Source organism: Mesoplodon bidens (genome assembly GCF_964165515.1).
Source record: "Mesoplodon bidens genome assembly, chromosome: 4".
Lineage (NCBI taxonomy): Eukaryota > Metazoa > Chordata > Mammalia > Artiodactyla > Ziphiidae > Mesoplodon > Mesoplodon bidens.
In genome coordinates this window covers 136,678,182-136,700,819 of record NC_138160.1, presented here as the reverse complement: position 1 = coordinate 136,700,819, position 22,638 = coordinate 136,678,182, and positions in this window count along the sequence as shown.

Genomic DNA, 22,638 nt, shown 5'->3' with positions numbered 1-22,638 from the left:
GGAAGGAGTGCATGAATGAATTATGAGGCCTACTGAAGTCATCCTTGCTCCCTTCAAAACTGGATGGTTGGACCTAGAATCCTGCCTCTGATGCTCCTCAGCATCAGTTAAAATGATGTGGATATTGGCAACTTCTGACTCACAGTCCTGACCCTCCATCTCCCTCACCTCCATCTTTGCCTCCAGCCCCCAGGTCTATCACCTCTTTGGTAAGGCAATGGTTCTAAGATTGCAGTACTTGGGACTCTTTCTACTCCTATGTCTTTATCATCTGTGACAGTGTTAAGACCCATCACTTGTATTTTCATGTTGCCTGGCAACACTGCCATGTCCACAATGGGAACATACTGATCATTCAGAATAAGTTATGACTCCTATTAAAAGCTTGTGAAATCCAAGGGGAGAAAAGTGGCAATTGGTCTCATGAGGCAGTGGATCTCAGCCTTTTTTTCTCTCACTATACCCATGGTGTTCACACTCATCACATTTTCCCGAGGGCTAGCCATATTTTGACCCTCAAAAACCTCTCCACCCCACAAAATAAAGGAGTGTGAGGAAGTAGAAGCATTTAAATAGACACAATTCTACAGCTGGATCAGTAAAAGTCATAAATACAGTAGGTTGAGGGTTAGTGAATTCTTGGTATAAACTAGAAGCAATTCCACACTTTTCTTTCCTATTCAAGAAAATATAGTTTTGTACATGAAGGACAGTGACAGAGTTATCATAACAGCTTTGAACTGGTTGTAATCAACATAAGAATGTCTATAATAAACATGAAAAGTCTTGGCTTTTATCATGATATAAACAAATAAGCCTTTCTTTTTTCTCAATATGAAGATTCCTATTTTGATAACTATCTTATTATATATTTCATGAATTTTAATTTTTAATGATACCAAAAGCTACAGTAGTAAGTACTGTTGAGAATGAATCATGTAGTTCTGGCTTTAATATTCAAATAAATGAAAACAACGGCTCCTGTGATGGTGAATTTTATGTATCAATTCGACTAGGTCACGGGCTACCTAGACATACGGTCCAACATTCTGAGTGTGTCTGTGAGGGTATGGCTTTGGAAGAGATTAAAATTTGAATCCATAGACAAAACAGATTGGCCCCTCTAATGTGGATAGGCTTCATCCAACCAATTGAATACCTGAATAGAACAAAAAGGTTGAGTAAGAGGGACATTATTCTGCCTGTTTGAGCTGGTCACTGGTTCTCTCTTGCACTTGGACTGGAACTTACACCAACTGGCTCTCCTGGTTCTCAGGCCTTTGTACCCAGAATGGAACTATACTATTGGCTTTCCTGGGTCTCTGGCTTGCCAATTGCAGATCTTGGGACTTCTCAGCCTCCATATTTGCATGAGCCAATTCCTTATAATAAGTTTTTATTAATAAGTATATATCCTATTGGTTTATTAATAAGATTAATAAATATCCTATTGGTTCCATTTCTCTGAATAATCCTAATACAACTTCTTATACCCTTGAGTTACACCATGGTAATTCCAAGCATTTTGAATAAAATTTAGCCTGGTGGGTTTTGTATGATGATACTGGTTTAGTGGCTAAAGAAAGTCAAAAGTTGGTAATTTGTGTAACGCATGTGGAAAGCCAAGAGCAGCTCTTCCTTTCATATTCTAAACAGTGGTTTTCAACGTGTGGTCCAGATTAGCAGCAATACACCTATTTGAAACATATTAGAAACACTATTTATTAGGACCCATGCCAGATACTGAATCAGAAACTCTGGGGTGAGAACCAGCAATTTGTGTTTTAACAAGGTCTTCAGGTGATTTTGATATGTTCTACAATTTGAGGACCACTAATCTAGAATCTCAACCTAACTGTTCATTAAGGAGAGAAGTAGTAGTTTTTAAATTATGGGGCCAAGTAAAAAAAAAAAAAACCCCAAAAAACAGGATTTGTAATCCTCAATTCACCAAGACACTGAAGAAAAGGTAGCCATCATTGTAAAAACAGTGGTCAAAAATCAATTGGTGTGAGAGGGCAGACGGCAGAAGCAAGAGGAAATACAATCCTGCAGCCCATGGAACAAAAACCACATTCACAGAAAGATAGACAAAATGAAAAGGCAGAGGACTATGTACCAGATGAAAGAACAAGATAAAACCCCAGAACAAGATAAAACTAAATGAAGTGGAGATAGGTAACCTTCCAGAAAAAGAATTCAGAATAATTATAGTGAAGATGATCCAGGACCTCGGAAAAAGAATGGAGGCAAAGATTGAGAAGATGCAAGAAATGTTTAACGAAGACCTAGAAGAATTAAAGAACAAACACCTAGAAGAATAAAGAAAAAACAAACATAGATGAACAATACAATAACTGAAATGAAAAATATACCAGAAGGAATCAATAGCAGAATAACTGAGGCAGAAGAACGGGTTAGTGACCTGGAAGACAGAATGGTGGAATTCACTGCCATGGAACAGAATAAAGAAAAAAGAATGAAAAGAAATGAAGACAGCCTAAGAGACCTCTGGGACAACATTAAATTCACCAACATTCGCATTATAGGGGTACCAGAAGGAGAATAGAGAGAGAGAGAGAACCAAAAAAAATATATGAAGAGATTATAGTCAAAATCTTCCCTAACATGGGAAAGGAAATAGCCACCCAAGTCCAGGAAGTGCAGAGAATCCCAGGCAGGATAAACCCAAGGAGAAACACACCGAGACACAGTCATCAAATTGACAAAAATTAAAGACAAAGAAAAATTATTAAAAACAGCAAGGGAAAAACGACAATTAACATACAAGGGGACTCCCATAAGGTTAACAGCTGACTTCTCAGCAGACACTCTACAAGCCAGAGGGGAGTGGCACGATATATTTAAAGTGATGAAGGGAAGAACCTACAACCAAGATTACTCTACCCGGCAAGGATCTGATTCAGATTCGACAGAGAAATCAAAAGCTTTGCAAACTAGCAAAAGCTAAGAGACTGCAGCACCACCAAACCAGCTTTACAACAAATGCTGAAGGAACTTCTCTAAGTGGGAAACACAAGAGAAGAAAAGAACCTACAAAAACAAACCCCCCAAATTAAGAAAATGGTAATAGGAACATACATATCGATAATCACCTTAAATGTGAAAGGATTAAATGCCCACCAAAAGACACAAACCAGCTGAATGGATACAAAAACAAGACCCATATATATGCTGTCTACAAGAGACACACTTCAGACCTAGAGACACATACAGACTGAAAGTGAGCAGATGGAAAAAGATATTCCATGCAAACGGAAATCAAAAGAAAGCTGGAGTAGCAATACTCATATCAGATAAAATAGACTTTAAAATAAAGAATGTTACAAGAGACAAGGAAGGACACTACATAATGATCAAGAGATCAATCCAAGAAGAAGATATAACAAATATAAATATATATGCACCCAACACAGGAGCACGACAATACATAAGGCAACTGCTAACAGCTATAAGAGGAAATCGACAGTAATACAATAACAGTGGGGGACTTTAACACCTCACTTACACCAATGGACAGAACATCCAGACAGAAAATTAATAAGGAAACATAAGCTTTAAATGACACAATAGACCAGATAGATTTAACTGATATTTACAGGACATTCCGTCCAAAAACAGCAGATTACACTTCTCAAGTGCACACGGAACATTCTCCAGGATAGATCACATCTTGGGTCACAAATCAAGCCTCAGTAAATTTAAGAATATTGAAATCATATCAAGCATCTTTTCTGACCACAATGCTATGAGATTAGAAATCAGTTATAGGGAAAAAATTACAAAAAACACAACACATGGAGGCTAAACAATAGGTTACTAAATAACCAAGAGATCACTGAAGAAATCAAAGAGGAAATCAAAAAATACCTAGAGACAAATCACAATGAAAACGCGATGATCCAAAACCTATGGGATGCAGCAAAAGCAGTTCTAAGAGGGAGGTTTATAGTAATACAATCCTACCTCAAGAAACAAGAAAAATCTCAAATAAACAATCTAAACTTACACCTAAAGGAACTAGAGAAAGATGAACAAACAAAACCCAAAGTTAGTAGAAGGAAAGAAATCATAAAGATCAGAGCAGAAATAAATGAAACAGAAACCAAGAAAACAATAGCAAAGATCAATAAAAATAAAAGCTGGTTCTTTGAGAAGATAAACAAGATTGATAAACCCTTAGCCAGATTCACCAAGAAAACGAGGGAGAGGATTCAAACCAATAAAATTAAAAATGAAGAAGAAGAAGTTACAATAGACACCACAGAAATACAAAGCATCCTAAGAGACTACTACAAGCAACTCTATGCCAATAAAATGGACAACCTGGAAGAAATGGAAAAATTCTTAGAAAGGTATAACCTTCCAAAACTGAATCAGGAAGAAATAGAAAATATGAACATACCAATCACAAGTAATGAAATTGAAACTGTGATTAAAAACCTTCCAAAAAACAAAAGCCCAGGACCAGATGGCTTCACAGGTGAATTCTATCAAACATTTAGAGAAGAGCTAACACTTATCCTTCTCAAACTTCTCCAAAAAATTGCAGAGGAAGGAACACTCCCAAACTCATTCTTCGAGGACACCATCACCCTGATACCAAAACCAGACAAAGGTAGAACAAAAAAAAGAAAATTACAGACCAATATCACTCAGGAATACAGATGCAAAAACCCTCAACAAAATACTAGCACACAGAATCCAACAACACATTAAAAGGATCATGCACCATGATCAAGTGGGATTTATCCCAGGGTTGCAAGGATTCTTCAATATATGCAAGTCAATCAATGTGATACACTATATTAACAAATTGAAGAAGAAAAACCATATGATCATCTCAACAGATGCAGAAAAAGCTTTTGACAAAATTCAATACCTATTTATGATAAAAACTCTCCAGAAAGTGGGCACAGAGGGAACCTACCTCAACATAATAAAGGCCATATATGACAAACCCACAGCAAACATCATTCTCAATGGTGAAAAACTGAAAGCAATTCCTCTAAGATCAGTAACAAGACAAGGATGTCCACTCTCACCACTGTTATTCAACATAGTTTTGGAAGTTCTAGTCATGACAGAGAAGAAAAAGAAATAAAAGGAATACAAATTGGAAAAGAAGAAGGAAAACTGTCACTGTTTGCAGATGACATAATACTATACATAGAGAATCCTAAATGCCACCAGAAAACTACTAGAGCTAATCCATGAATTTCGTAAAGTTGCAGGATACAAAATTAATGCAAAGAAATCTCTTACATTCCTATACACTAACAATGAAGGATCAGAAAGAGAAATTAAGGAAACAATCCCATTCACCATTGCAACAAAAATAATAAAATACCTAAAGAGGTAAAAGACCTGTACTGAGAAAACTATAAGACACTAATGAAAGAAATCAAAGATGACACAAACAGATGGAGAGATATACCATGTTTTTGTATTAGAAGAATCAATATTGTGAAAATGACTATACTATCCAAAGCAATCTACAGATTCAATGCAATCCCTATCAAATTAGCAATGGCATTTTTTACAGAACTAGAACAAAAAATCTTAAAATCTGTATGGAGACACAAAAGACCCTGAATAGCCAAAGTCATCTTGAGGGAAAGAAATGGAGCTGGAGGAATCAGACTCCCTGACTTTAGACTATACTACAAAGCTACAGTAATCAAGACAATATGGTACTGGCACAAAAACAGAAATATAGATCAATGCAACAGGATAGAAAGCCCAGAGATAAACCCATGCACCTATGGCCAACTAATCTATGACAAAGGAGGCAAGGACATACAATGGAGAAAAGACAGCCTCATCAATAAATGGTGCTGGGAAAACTGGACAGCTACATGTAAAAGAATGAAATTAGAACACTCCCTAACACCATACACAAAAATAAACTCAAAATGGATTAAAGGCCTAAATGTAAGACTAGACACTATAAAACTCTTAGAGGAAAACATAGGAAGAACACTCTTTGACATAAATCACAGCAAGATCTTTTTTGACCCACCTCCTAGAGTAACGGAAATAAAAACAAAAATAAACAAATGGGACCTAATGAAAGTTAAAAGCTTTTGCACAGCAATGAAAACTATAAACTAGACAAAAAGACAACCCTCAGAATGGAAGAAAATATTTACAAATGAAGAAACCAACAAAGGATTAATCTCCAAAATATATAAACAGCTCATGTACCTCAATATTAAAGAAACAACCCAATCCAAAAATGGGCAGAAGACCTAAATAGACATTTCTCCAAAGAAGACATACAGATGGCCAAGAGGCACACGAAAAGCTGCTTGACATCACTAATTATTAGAGAAATGCAAATCAAAACTACAATGAGGTATCACCTCACACCAGTTAGAATGGGCATCATCAGAAAATCTATAAACAACAGACGCTGGAGAGGGTGTGGAGAAAAAGGAACCCTCTTGCACTGTTGGTGGGAATGTAAATTGATACAGCCAGTATGGGGAACAGTGTGGAGGCTCCTTAAAAAACTAAAAATAGAATTACCCTATGACCCAGAAATTCCAGTATTGGGCATATGCCCAGAGAAAACCATAGTTCAAAAAGACACATGCACTCCAATGTTCATTGCAGCACTATTTACAATAGCCAGGTCATGGAGGCAACCTAAATGCTCATCAACAGATGAATGGATAAAGAATATACAATGGAATATTTCTCAGCCATAAAAAGGAACAAAATTGGATCATTTGTAGAGACATGCATGGACCTAGGGACTGTCATACAGAATGAAGTAAGTCAGAAAAACAAATATCATATATTAATGTGTGTATGTGATCTCTAGAAAAATGGTACAGATAAACCTGTTTGCAAGGCAGAAGCAGAGACAAAGATGTAAAGAACAAATGTATGGACACCAAGGGGGGAAAGTGGGGTCGGGGGGGGATGAATTGGGAGATTGGGATTAACATATATACCCTAATATGTATAAAATAGATAACTAATAAAATCCTGTTGTATAAAAAAATAAATAAAATAAAATTCAAAAAATAAATAAAAGAAAAAAAAACAACAGAAAAAGAATTAAGTGGTGGCAGCAAGATTAAGCAGATTGCAAGACTTTCCTTCTAAAGCCAAGGATGCATTTTCTCTAAATAAGATTGAAGCAAATTAAAAGTCAAACTACAAAATATGAAATATAATAAAGGAAAATTGGCTTCTACACAAAGTGTAACTAAATCTATTCAAAACATAGTTTTGAAAATTGGCAGCTGGCACTGAATTCATCAGAAAATGTCTGCCGTAAGATTCCCACCAATGTCCCAGTTCAAAATTATATATAATATACTCATATATAAACTTGTCACTGAGAAGCGTGAGAACATCAAGTAAAGCATAGTTTTTGAATCCTCCTCCAAGAAGACCAGGCAACTCAGAAGAGCTGAGATGGTTCCCAGCGAGATCAGGATTTATGGAGAAATCCCTTTGTCTTAACTCCCACTCCATCCCACCCCACATGGCAGCACTGGCTGAAGACAGATCCCTGAACCAAGCTATTGGAGCATTCAGAAGATGTTCCCAGGATGCCTGACACCTGGTCCTAGAGACCATGAAGTGAAATGAAAGAAATCAGGCCAATATTTTCAAAACCTCCTAAGGGCAAATTACCTGAATTCACTGGGACACTAAGGCAGCAAGTAACAAGAACTAATTCTTGGCCAGTTTAACGCAAAAAAAAAGGAGAATTTGCTATGAGATAAAAAGGTGTCTCATAGAAATCAAGGGCAGGAATTGCTTGGATCTCAGGATATAGAACTAGGAAGTTGAAAGCAACTCTCTCCATCTCTCCCTTTCTCTCAGCTTTGTCTCTGTTTTGTTCTTCGCTATCTCTGCATCTCAGGTACATGTGGCTGAATTTGGCCACCCCCAATTTGAGTCTACATGTTGACTTCTAGCCACACAGACAAACTGACTCTATGTTCTCTTGGTCCTAGTTATAGATTTCCAAGAAAGAGAACCACATGACCCTGCTTGCGTCATGGCCAGCTTTGGCCCAATTTGCCAGTGAGGGTATAGTCGTTCATTACAGAGATGGCTGCTGGGGTCCTTCCTGGAGGAAGGAAAGGAATAGGCAGTTTCCAGAATAACATGGGAGTAGATGGCTCTGTGGTTAGAAAGATACCTCAGGATGACTACTGCCCCACCAGAGAAGTATATCATCCAAGACAAACCAATTAGCTCTCTCTATCTGAAAACCTCTCAGGTGGTTAATGGAGCTAAACTGGAAAGGCTGCATGGAGGAGGCGTTTGTAGCATCTCTTATAGCACTAATTTTCAATATAATGGTATATTGGGATGAATTGAGAAGCAAATAAATGGTCACTCACCAAAGTTTGCAACTTTTGACTTACCTTAATTACCAAATTATTATTTATCATCATACCCAATCCATATGGTGAAATTTTATAGAAAATCTTTGGTATAAGTATCATAATGCAACTCAAGAAACAATACACCATTGTCTTCATTTATCTGAGTATTAAAGCCAGAACTACACAACTCATTCCTGACAGTACTTTTTACTACAGTATTTGACATCCTTAAAAATATAACAAGATTGCTGTTGAAATAGAGTTTTTCTTACTTAGGAAAAAAAAAGATTTTTTTCCTGTCATGATAAATCCAAGATTTTTGATAGGTTGGTGGGATTCAATGTAAACAAGATTGACAGCCACTAATAATGTATTACATGGGATGGATAACTAAGATTTGCCTGGATTTTCCCACTATTATCAGGAAGAGGGAAAATCATGAATGTACTTTTCTTGAAGCAAAAAGTATTTATATAAATTTTAAGATTCTTCCATATCTCATCAAGTAATGAGTCATGTCTACTATCTGTTGTTGAAAGAGTTTTAAAGTACATATATAGAATTCACTGTCCTTTAAAATCTCACAAGAATCTTCTGGATAAATAAGTCCCTTTATAATATATTTTCTTAATCAGGTACATGACCCGAGTAATTCTGGATTTTTCTCTCTTGTGACTCTTTTCACTTTTTTGTTCTATGATTTGTGAATATGTCTATATAAAAGGGATTTAAATTGCTTCACTGTATAGCATAACCAATCACTCCCACAAACTATCTTATAAAATAGTACCCTGAGCTAAGATTAGGAACTAATCTTTCCTTTCAAGGTTCAGATTCAGAGAAAGAAATCATTTGGCCTGTAGACACATAGAGGTACGTCCACCCCCAACATAGTCCCCTTTGACTCTAGAATAGACCCTGCGATTTCTGAAAACAAATCAAGCTTATAAAAATAAAATAATCTGAGTTAGATGGCAAGTTAAGCCATTCTAAATCAATAGCATCTTAGTCCCAATTACTTTGTTAGATTTTAATGGAGCCAAAACCAGAGCTTTAAGGGAATGTGATACAGATCCGGTAAGCTAGAATTTGGAGACTTCATAAGACTTGAAAAGAACATAGAGGATTGAGACACTTGTCTACTCAACTATTTTATAAAACCCCAGGGCTCATTCTACTGTGCATTTGCTCATCAAACAAATTTAGTCAACAAATATGAATTGAGCATATACTACCGATGTAACGCTATTCCAGGCAGTGGAACAAGAAAAGCAAACCCTGCTTGGTGGCTGAGAGTAACACACATTTCCTAACTTAAAATCAAGAATAACCCCAACTGGGTTAAACTGCCCTTTGGTCCAGGGAAGTTTATGTCATACACCAAAATAAAGGCACCCCTTTAGAAGAACCTCATTACTATCAAAGATTCTTTGAATTTATAGGTGCTTATCAATGAAGTGTTTAACTGTTTTATTTTGGATCATGGACTTGATGTGATGGCTTTTCTTGAGGAACCTTGGATCCCAGCTGTTAGGATCAAATCCATAGAGATAAGAGGAGTGAACTTCCCTCTTCCTCTCTCTCTTCCTGATTGAAGGACTTTATATGAACTTGGTATGGGTAGGGAGGTGGAATCATGGGGGCTCAGAAAACTCAGCAACAGTCTCCACTTCTTTTCCTCTTTGTTGGTCCAAAACTGCGACTTGGATTACCATGGTTTGGGAATTGGAATTCTGACATGAACAATTAAATTCTGTATTTATGTTCCTAGCAATTTCATCTTGTCACTTGTGGTTTTCTTCAAATTACAAAACAATTAAATGAAGAATTTGGCAAAGAAATTGAACCAGATGCAAGTTTCTTGTCCTCACTCCTCCCCCCATTCCCTTTTAATGGCAGGAAAAGGAATGTAATTTTAAGTCTCCCCAGCTCTTCAGCTGTGGAACAGCTGAACAGGCATCTTGAAGGAGAAAGTGTCTCTTTCACTAAAGAGTGTGATGTAGTGTTTTATCTGCAATGTCGAAGAGGAAAGCCCTTGAAGTACAGAACTCCCTAAGAGAAATGAAACACACACATACTCCAACCTCAGCACTTATTACCCTGACATTGCAACTTAGTAAACAAAAGACACAAAAAGTGTCATTCCAGTCTATGTTTTGGTACACTATATATATGAGGGGTTCCTTAAAAATGTAATAAAGTTGAAAGCTTATTCTTAAATATAAATTAAGATCTAACATCTAAACTTGTCTAGTATACATCAAATGATATTGTCATATCCGTTTAGAGGAATGCTCAGAATTTTAATTCTTTTCTCCAGGTGGATGGTGCATAAGAGCAAATGCATTGCATATACCTCTCACATTCTGTATATCCATTTCATCAGAGAGGTAGAGGACTTATTTTTGAGGGATTTAGATTTGCCACCTGCATAAAATCTTTGCACCTTTTAAAGATCCTTCCATTTGTAGCACTAGCAAGGAATCTGATAAATAGGCCCAGGATGCTCTTACAGATACTTGGAGGATGAGCTCCAAGCCATCTGAGAGTAGAGCGTTTCCAATCAGGCAATGGAGTGCAGACAATTTGGAAGACAATATATATCAACAAACCCAGAAAGTTTGGCTGTACACTTCTCAAAGTTAAACCCAAAGTATCATGTTACATTTTATTCTGAAAGAGGCAACAGAGCCTCTGCATAATGATTTCCTATGCTGAATTAGACAGAGAAAGAACTTTCCCATTTTTCCTGACCCATAACTTACTATCAGGCAAAAAGGCTATTAGGTGGAGGAAATGCTATTTGCTTGAGTGGTCCCATTTTTTGTCTCCATCACCTTCCCCCACCCCCAAACGTATACACTGACTGAAAACAAAGAAAGGTAACCTTTTTGAGTTTTGCTTCTCCTTCTAAGGAACAAGGCAAGGTGGGGAAAGTAGTCTTTTGAATTAGACAAAAGCGGATTCTAGTAACACTGGCTGTGAAACTTACTAGCCATGGGATCTAGGACAGGTAGTTTTCTCTGTTCTATGATGAGACTGATTATGAGATATTTTCTCTGTTCTAAATGGTTTTCTCATCTTAAAAGAATGGAGAAATACCATCACTTACGTCATGAAGTTACTGTGAGGTAATGTATGGAAAATCCTAATGAAGCAATTCTCAGCAGAGGGCAAGCATTGCCTGAATGCTATCTATCATCATTGATATCAGAACTCAAGCTCAGCTGAAGTCCCACTGCCTCCGATGACTTCTTAGTATTTGCTCCCTCTTCGTGCTCACAAGATTTAATGTCAGTACTTATGCCTGGCATTTATTTATTCCCTGGAATTTGAATTACTTTTTAAAATATTTATATTTTGCCTAACTTTCCTAAACTGAATGACTCTTATTTTTAAAAAACATAATTTTTCTGTACTACAAAAACAACACATGTTCCGGATGACAAATTTAGCAAATTGACATAAGAAACGTAAATAAAAATCATCATTGTCTCATGCCTAGATGATAACATTTTGGTGCATATCCTTCCAGGTTTTTGTTTGTTTGTTTGTTTTTTCGCTATGTGTACATATCTGGCTATCATAGTATAAAATATGTTTTCTTCACCTATTTTCTCCCAACAAATATAGAGAACATTTAATATAAAAATATATTAAATATTCTTATGAAACATTGATTCTAATGCCTGCTACTATGTGGCTGTATGGATCTAAGGTAACTGAATCAAAAAAATCCCCTATTGTTGGATATTTAGGCTATTTCCAAATTGTTGCTTTAATAAACCAAAACTTTTTAATGCAAGATTTTAAAGAGGAGGATATATCTTTTTTCGATTTGAATGCCCTATCTGTCTAGCATACAGCCATGGATCAACACAGTAAACAACTGTGGATCAGGTGGGTTTGGGATTCAGAAGTATGGATGAGAGTGAATCTCAGAGACTGGGTTGTACCAGAGGCTCAGTGTGGAGGTCAGACATGGCAGCCCCATCCCTATCTATCCTAGAGAGCCACATATTTGTTTTAAAGACCACCACATCTCGGCATTTCTCTTTCCACCCGCCTCTCCCCAGTGGATCTTCCTGAAGCCTTCCTCGTCTCAGTAAACTTCCAAAATACATGACTATCTTACCTTAGTAGCCAAGCTTTGGCTGTGTGTATGTGTGTTCACCTTTTTATTGAAGTAAAACATACATAGGAAAAATGCACATGTAAGTGCAGTTCAATGAATTTTCATAAACTGAACACACCCATGAAACCAGCGCTCAGATCAAGAAACAGCATTTCCAGAACCCTACAGCATGCCCACTTATGCTCCCTTCTAACCGCTGTCCTAACTTCTAACACCATAGACTAGTTTGCATGATTTTGTACTTTGTATAAGTGGAATTGTACAATTCATACTCTATTTTGCCTGGCCTCTTTTCTCAATATTGCACTTATGAGATTCACCCAGGTTGTTGTGTGTTGTTCATAATTATGGTCAATAGACTGTTCCATGTGCGACTTGAAAGTGGTTTTTCAACTTTTATCTTTTTCAGCAGTAGAAACTTTCTTTGACACAAAACCTCATGTGGGATTCCATCATACAAAACACCAAATAGGAGAGAAACTGTGCTGGTAGGAGCAGGGGTGGAAGGCCTGGATCACCATCTATTACTTCCCTTTGACCCACTCTCTACTGTCTCCAATACACACTCAGCGCCATGATTGTGACTGATTTTTATTTCTGCTCTATAATTTTCTCTATTTCCCAAAGAAAGTTTTATATGCATACATATGTATGTGTGTGCGTGTGTACATCTTTGTCACCTTTATCCCATGAATATACCGTCCATTTAAGTGCTACGCTGTACAAGTCTCTCAAAATGATATATTTCTCACTTCAGCCAGTGGAGCCATGACAGTTATGACAAAACCACATCCAGGTCTGGGATTGGAAAAAGTCTAGGGTGAAATGTTTACAGAGAAGAGAAATCAGCTAAGATATCAATGTGGTAGTTCTGAGTATCTATGGGCCAACATAAGATGCCTCCTTAAAAAGGGGGAAAAATTGTATCCAAACACAACCATGGTTCACATCACCATTTAACCAGCTGTCTGCCTTTATTGGAGTCACAGGAACAGATTTGTCCTGTAGAAGGAGAGCTCTTTCACTGGGACGTGAGGAAAACAACTAAAGTGCAGTGACTGTCATCCCTTATAACCAAGTCAGCAATTGCAATGCTCAAACTGGATGTGTTTTTCTTGGCATGGCCAAGCTAAACTTTTGTCATTCACTAAGCAGACATCCACCAAATTAGAAACATTGGGACAGGCAATTTCTCTGATGTTTTGGTTTTAACAGTACTGATCTGTAATTATTTCTCCAAACAAAAAGAAAGTGTTTGACAGAGACATTTAAAGACCTAAAACAACTTTCTTATAGGAAACACATGCTTCTTCTCCAAATTAACACACACCATTATGCTAATAGGAGGACACTCAGCAAGTGGAATTTGCTAGGGATTTGTTGCGGTGAGGGGGAGCGCTGAGGGGCTGATGAGAAGGTAAGAGACAACTGACTTTTGTTAGGTGTCCTGAACAGATGCCAAAAGAGTGAAGTCCAACAAATGTGTCCTTAAAATGACCCTATTATACACACTGGGCAAGTATCTTTGTTTTTCATGGGATTGTACAAAGTTGAGCTTCAGAAAACACATGGAGAATGAATTTCTGGTTTGTATTAGTGTCTTCTCACCTAGTCCCTATATTGGATTATATGGCTCTTTAGGCTCGAAGGCAAATAGGTTTCTACACAGGTAGTGGTGGTGGGGGGGATGGTCTTTGTAACTTCTGTGGTACAGCCTGACGTGAGAACATAAACTCAGCCCTTTCTCAGAAAGCACTTCATCTTCATTCTCATTTTCCCTCCATCTTCAAAACCAACCACAATCTCAGTGATAATCAGAAAGAAGTGACACGTCAACGCACTTAGTATATACTTGGAGATACTTGAATTTGGAAATGAGGCATTTATAAAGCACAGTAATAGTCAGGAGGAAACTTTTACAATTAAGTACTTTTGGTGATTAGCAGCACCAAGCTTGATAAAAAAAAACAATGAATTCTAGGATGTTTCAGTAAACTTCTATATTACTATGCACCTTAAGGGGTGGTTTCATTTGTGTGATGGTGAGTAGCCAGGAATGCAAAGAGAAAAGTGCAGGGAGGAAAGTTTTTGTGAAAGTCACGCTTTCTTGATTTATTTTTTTAATAAAAATTAAGAAAAATACTGCCAATTTTTTCCCATTTATCATTAACTCATACATTCCCTATCATCATCTTTATTCTTAGGAATAAAGAATATTCTTTATTCTTTATTCCATATCTTCTTTGACTCTATCCAAGCTCTTTTCACTCCAGTGCTGATTATGGCAAAAATCCCCAAGATCATCAGGGACCCAGAAATTTTTTTGGTTCGTTTGTTTTTGTTTGTTTGTTTTCAAGGTGTGCTTTCCTTTGTTTTTGTTTGCTAAAAAGAACATTCCCTGCCCAGTCCATCCCCCCAATAGCTTTCAGTTTGTTTACAAAATATGTTCAGGTTCCATTTCTATAAGTGTCATATCCATATTACTCACACTTGCACTTAGCACATTCCAGCCCCACATCAAAATGTAAATGGTACCAGGAAGGGACATCACTTTAACCTCTTATCAATTATCATTGCTTCAGTATGAATCGGGCTATCTGCCTATTTCTAGAAAAATTAATCACTCCCTCCTCAGAGAGCTGCCATACAGCCTAGTTTTCCAAGTACTTTCCTATTTCATGTAATTGCTCCTTTCAAAAGGGTGACTCATTAAACTTTTACCTACTTATTTGTATACACTCATAATATTTTACATAAATTGAAATGTCAACCAAAGAAAAAAAAAATCTTGTGTCAAAGCATGTGTTGTGCATTTTCATTCTGAAAGTACCGTGTAGGCCTGGGGAGTTTGCATGCCACCAGCTTCAGCAGTCACTGGGATGTGTCACAGTGGTTTGCATACATGGCCCAACTTCCTCCCCAGATGATGTCTCCTCAAAGACAAAGTCCATTGCTGGTGCTCAATAAATGTTTCCCTATGATTAGTGGAGAACAGGATTCTAAGCGGGCCATGAAATTTGGCTTTAAGAAATAAATGAACCCAACAACATGTGCACTGGTCTGGGTAAACGTGATCTGACATAGAGAATTACTGGAGGAAAAGTGGTCCGAAACAACAAATGACAGCACGAGACTTTTAAAGCAGAGGTTCTCAATCATCTCAGGGGTGATTCTGCTCCCCACGGAATATTTGGCCATGTCTGGAGACATTTTATGGCTGTCACAACTGAAGGGATGCTAGTGGCATCTAGTGGGTAGAGTCCATGAAGGCGGCGAAACATCCTACAATGCACAGAACAACCCCCATAGGTCAGAATTACCTGACCCCAAATGTCAGTAGTATGGAGGGTGAGAGAACCTTCTCCAGGGCATTAAGTCAGTGGATTTGGGTAGGAGAAGTATGGGTGGCGTGGGGCTGAAACCAAAACAATAATAAAATAACATGCATAAATTATCTCCTTTAATACTGGCAACAATTCCTTGAGGTAGAAATTATCATTATCATACTTTATGGATGAAGAAACTGAGGTACAGGAACTTACTCAAGTTCATACAAGTAGTACATAGTACAATTGGCATCTGAAGCCAGGGTCTCTTAATCTCTTAACCACTCCCACAAACTTTGCCTCTACTGGGAAAATTTATTAGATTCTCATTTCCAATTAATAAAATTAAAGATAGCATGCAAAATGTAATAGCATGTTAAAATGTGGTAAGAGTAAAACAAATAAAAAAGCATCGTGTTAAAATACAGTAAGAGTAAAACAAATAAAAAATCATCACGGCAAGAAAAGGAAGAACTATAAAATGCAAGAAGTGAAAAACACACATCGGTACACATTGACTAAAGCTGGCCTTCAAAGTCGGCTTTGAATTTCCAAGTGGACAAAACAAAAAGGGAACTGCAATCAGTTACATAATGCACATTGTTCATAAGATAAAAAGCCCACCAGCCTTACAAAACTAAACATACTCTTACCAGAGGATCCAGCAACTGAACTCCTTGGTATTTACGCCCAAGAGTTGAACACTTATATCCACACAAACACCTGCACACAGATATTTATAGCAGATTTATCCATAATTGCCAAAACTTAGAAGTAACCAAGATGTCCTTCAGTAGATGAATGGATAAATAAACTGCGAAAAAATCAGCACTAAAAAGCAATGTATTATCAAGACATGAAAAGACTTGGAGGAAATTTAAATGCATATGACTAAGTGCAATGAGCCAACCTGAAGAGCCTACATACTGTATGATTCCAACTATATGACATTCTGAAACAAACCAAACTACAGAGACAGGGAAAAGGTCAGTGGTTCTCATGAGTTGGGGTGGGGTGGGAAGAGAGATGAATCGGTGGAGCAAAGAGTTTGAGCGCCGTAAGACTCCTCCGTATGATACCATAAGGGTGGATATGTCATTATATATTGTTCTAAACTCAAAGAACGTACACCACCAAAAGTGAACCCCGGTGTAAACTATGGACTCTGGATGATAACGGTGTCAGTGTAGGATCATCGGTTGTAACAAATGTACCCCTCAGGCCGGGGTGTCGACAGTGGGGAAAGCAATGCATGCCCGGGGGCAGGAACTGTATGGGAACTCTCTACACCTTCCTCTCAATTTTGCTGTGACCCTAAAACTTCCTTAAAAAGCAAGTCTACTTAAAAATAAAAACAAGCAAACAAACAAACAAAAACCCGCCAAAAAACCCAAAACAAAACCCTACTAGTAACTCAGTAGGAATCAAAGTTTGCCAGCTCAGAGCACTGAGAAACCTTTCTCAGAGTCTTCCTAAGGAGGCTATTACTTGTACCTTCAAGAATATCTCGATAATAAATAAAATAGTGAGTTTTGTTGGGCCATTTTTCTCAGCATCCCTCAGAATCCAAAACAATTTGTTCAAAGTGATGGATTATACATGGATCAAAAGGGTCCAAAGGTGCAAACCTTTCATGGTCTGACTGAGATTAGGTACCCAGACCAGAAGGATGGGTGGGCTACAACACCATGCATCAGTCCTTTTGGGATCCTCACTTTACCTTTTTAGAACTCAGTTTCCAGATATGTAAAATGGGAATGTTAATAGTGTATACCTTGTTAGGCAATGGTTTATCATTTTTTAATCCATTCAGCAAATACTAATTGGATGCTTACTTAATGTTTGCCACGGTCCGGGGCCTGCACCTGGGTTACAGAGATGAACAGGACAGTTATCATCCCTGCTATCACAGAGTTACAGCTTAACAGTAGAGGAAGAGATTCACCGCCACATACAACATAAAATCATACATCCAACAAACGTTTACCGAGCATCTAGAATGGGTTACGCACTGCACTGCAATGGATATATCTATCATTTCGTTGTTGCTTTAAAAGTGATCACTGTAAACAGTTCTGTCTTTTTGGATTCCTGCACTGAGTGGGGGCTGAGTGAAATGGCTAAGTGACTAACTGAAGCAGATCTGAATGAGGAGAACTGGTAGGGCTGCTCCTATTCTTGTAAAGGTCTCGCACCTTTACTTGAGGGGGCAACATCCATACTGCAGTCTAAGTGAGCGAGGTTGTCCTGAAAGTGTGCGGGGCCCAACCTGCACTACTGGACTCTCTGGCACTTGAGCCCAACTATCCACCCATCTAACTCTAGGCTACAAAAATCATTCAGTTTCGTCCCAAGAAAACCAATAGCAAGCTTCTTCAATATAGGATCAGATAAACATGCACTGTACAAAATCATGGTATTCCTTTGAATGTGCAGTGTTGAATCTATCAGTTCCACGAATCCAATTTGCTCAGTCAATATTACTAATATCCTCCGATGTTCAGCTCTGGCAGAAGGCACTTCTTTCCTCCCTGAACACTGGGACATAAAAGAGATTCATTTCCCTTCTGAAAGGAGGATCTACCAAGAGAAAAGGGAAGAGAATGTGTTTCATCACCTCTGGGCTAAAACCACTGTATTTCTCTAAAAGCAGTCATATTTAGACATTACAATGGCACGTGCACGGCACCACATAGCCTTTGTTTCAGTTGGTGTGCTTTGTCAGTTCCACCCCAGTCTGGATTCATTCTTCTCCAGAAATCTCACCAATCTCAAAAATCGAGTTTGATTTTTCCTATGAAATGACATTTGGCTGCACAAACATGCTCAAATGTATTGAAGGCACAGTCAAGAACGTCAGCCTCTCAGTGATACAAACCCAGCCCGGATGAGAAACATCAGAAGCCTTCAAACTCCCTACGCTTCCCCCGCAACCCCCGAAGAGTTCAAAAGGTCTAATTCTTTCCCACTTAGCTCTTGTCCATTCCCAGATCTGAGCTGGGAAAGGAGAATGCAAGAGTTTATTTTAAATTATAGTTGGCTTTAAAAATTCACTGTGTTTTCAATTCTGAGAATGAACAAAAGAGAACTGTAGTTATCTGAAAAGACAGAGAAAAGGCTGTGCTCTCTAAATCATGCTATAATCTGCAACTGTTTTGTTATTACTAACTCTACCTAGTGTACTGTTAGACAAGATATATTATCTGGAAAGCTTACTTGACCCAGAGGGAATTGCTGTTCCAAAACAGCAATATTGATGTGCATTTAATTGATGTTCAAATGAAGTTCAGCCTCTCAGAGATAAGATGTTTAAAGATACAAAACTAACCTGTTAAGGGGAGATACAGTTGATAATACGCTAAAAGATTGACTAATTTTATTGGTAACACATATTTGCAGAACTGAAGATAAAGCTAGAGCTTGCTCTTTGACCAAAAGCTAATAAATAAAAAGATGTTTCTAATTTTTATAGTAAGCTTAAACTTCAGAGATTTTATATTTGCCACCCAGCAAACAAGTTCTCTCAACACTTTCAAGAAGCAAAATTTCTGATCAAGGGAGGCAAGACTTTGATAAAAACCCTTAAAAATGGAAAGGCCAACAATTGCACAATTAATTAAATTGATTATTCTTTTTGTGCCATGATGAACAAATGCTAGTTGTAACATTAATTATGACAATGATATGACAGTTACTGCCTAAGCTATGAGATTATCTATACTATGTTTTGTGTTTTTCTTTAAAGAGGCATAAAATGAGTATGACAAGGAGCTACTAATTACTATGCACTTAATCAAGAAAAGATTCATGGAGAAGAAAAGTAGGCTTTTAGGTTGTGTCCATTCATATCTACCTACTTTAAAAACTAATATGAAAGGAATTAAACTTAATATTTTGTTTTAGTTGCATAGTCAATTGTCCTATCACACCATGCAATGGGCATTAAGAGCCTTCTCCTGAGCAGTACCTTCCAGAAAAAAGACCAGCAAAGAATGGGGCCTTTGAAGAAGAGATGTGATGCTTTGTCCTTCTACATTATTTTCCTTTCCACATTGGCATTGAACTAACACCTGGAGATACGTCTCCCCGTATTTTAATAAGAGCATATTTTTAATTGTATAAAAAGCTTCAGGGTAGTACCTGAAAATAGAATACCTCTAAGATGCTAGGGTCTATTTCATATCAAATGACAGTTGTTTATTTATAGCATCAATTTATTTTTCACTTGGCAATTACGTAAAAATAGCAATAACATGGTAAGGGAGATGATGCGATTGATCCACATGCTGAATTATTCATTCGATTTCAGCTGTTGACTTCCCATCAGACATCTCCCAACGTACAGGGCATAAATCATGAGAAGTCCTTTTGCCACAGCCAAGCAAAGAACCTGTCTCGAACCTATCTCATGCTTTTTGTATCCATTTATGCATACAGCCTGGAATTCCTGGTATCCCCCTATCTAGGTGCAAAGTGATACCATACATCAAATGCTGAAAGATGGGGCTCCAGCAAATGGTCTCCTGGAAGTGGCATTCTCTTCTGAGGAAGTTACTGGACTGACCACAAAAGGACGTAATTTTCTAGATTCACTGTGGAATCGTATTCACAGCACCAAAATCTCAGCAAGGTTCAAAATGCTCCTGGTGCAGGATAGTTATTTTGAGCAGTTGGAATCCAAATCCTATCCTGCTGCGGTTTCTCGAATGGTCTCCACCATGGACCAGACTGAACCCCTTGCCTTCACATGTGTAAACTTAAAGGGTACTTGAGTATGGAAGGCTTCTCTCATTATCTAGGGTAAGTTAGGGACCTTGCTATGTGATCTCATGGCACCTGTATTTCCCTTTATGGCGTGCACCCATGATACTTAACTGAGTACTATTACTGGCTTAAGGTCATTTGTCCCCCAGACTAAATACCTCCACACCTCTCCTTTTCCAGTCTCCTCACCTAATTGCTGGCACATAAAAGACACTTGATAAGAATATGGACTGAATAAGTAAAAACCATTCTTACCACTCAGCAATAGCTATAGCTCTCTTGGATACAATAATTCTCTTCACTGATGAAAAAGCACTTGTTAACCTTTAAACAAATATGCTCGTAAAACATCAAATAAAGTACCATTATCTCATCCCTCCTCGTTTTCTAATCCTCGCATACCCTACTGGTTTGACAAAAATACTAAATTAACTTAAAAGATTTCACTCAGAATAGAAATCACCATTTCCTAAAGAATCCTTCCATCAGAATACTATGTCTCTGTCTTTGTTCCAGGAAGCTGAATTTGCAATATAATAACAAGATCTACTAGCTTAATATAAAAAATACATATTTTCATGGTCTAAAATCCCCTATTCTATGCCCAAAATGTTAAGGATAGTTTTGGGGGGTTGTAAGGTGATGGGTGATTTTTAAAAATGAATGAATTTAAGAATGGAATGAACTTAAGAATAGGAATTTTTTTACTTTTGGAAGTAGAGGGGAAACATTAACTACTAAAAGACCTATTTCCAGACAAAGGAACTACTATTTTAGCAATGTAAGCAATATTTACACTCTGGACTTGCTAAGAGATATAATCATATCTATTCAACAACATAAACCTCAGTCTATGAGTTTCTCCCAAGTGCCTACAGAAACAGTGGCAGTTACAAAGTCACAGATTTAGATGTAGATAAATTTCTATCGTTTGTTTGAAGAGTGAATTTTAATATTTTTGTTTATCTACTGCCCTCCTTCTAGCACTATGGATCTGGCACATAGCAGGGACTCAATGAACATTTGTTGACGTACTACATGAGTGAGTAAATTTCTTCATCAGAAAGCCTGAGTTCTGAGAGGTTAAATTACTCAAAGAGGCATCATAACTCAAAGTACACTGTCGGATATTCCCTTGGCCATCTTGCCTTTGTGCCCAAGTGTGCCCCTGTCCTTACTCACTGAAACTCGATTTTCTATGGTATATTGGAGATATATGACATCAGAGCATTGCTGTCAGATACAGCAAACTATTATTCCCTCAGCCTGTCTCACCTTCACTCCTGGCCAAGCACTGGGCTCTGGATACTGGGCAAAGGGAAGGGGAATCTTGCCAAGCGCTAAGGGAAACCTGCTTTGCCTAGCTGCCAAAGCTTGGGATTTGGCATGCTACGGCATCTGTTGTGGTTGTGGATTTGAGTTGAGTGATTCCTGCTGAAAACACTGTGAATAATTCTAACAATTGCACTGCATGCTGTTGCCCTGCTCTTTCTCTTCTCTGGGTCATGTTTCTAGCCACAGACGATTAGTAATAAACACTAATCAGTAAACTGGTCAGAAAAACAATGCCAAAGCCAAGGTCTGCCAAAAGTGTGCTCAGAGGATACCAGGTTCTGATTTTGTTTTTAAGTGGGTTTGGGGGAAGGGGGTGGAGGACTGAAAAAGAAAATCAGCAGCAGGGAACCGATCCTCTGGCAGGTTAAGCATCATCAATCTTTCTTGTTTTCCGAAGCTAGAAAATACAGCCTTAGAAAGTTTGTGCCACATTATTTGTTCCACATGTAGGTATGTGATAGAGGTTGGATCTCCCAGAAGGCTCAAATTAGGGTCTTGTTTCCTCATGCTTGGTAGCTTTCCATGTCCGTTTGTTGACTATATATATATATGTATTTTTAAAACATTGCCAGTCTAAAAATACACCTGCACCTAATGGAGAACTTTCTCCTAATGAGAACACATCCCCCATCTTTCCTAGACATCAGGAGCAGAAACTGCCTTATTGGGTTAACGTAGCCAGTGAGAAGGACTGCAGTAT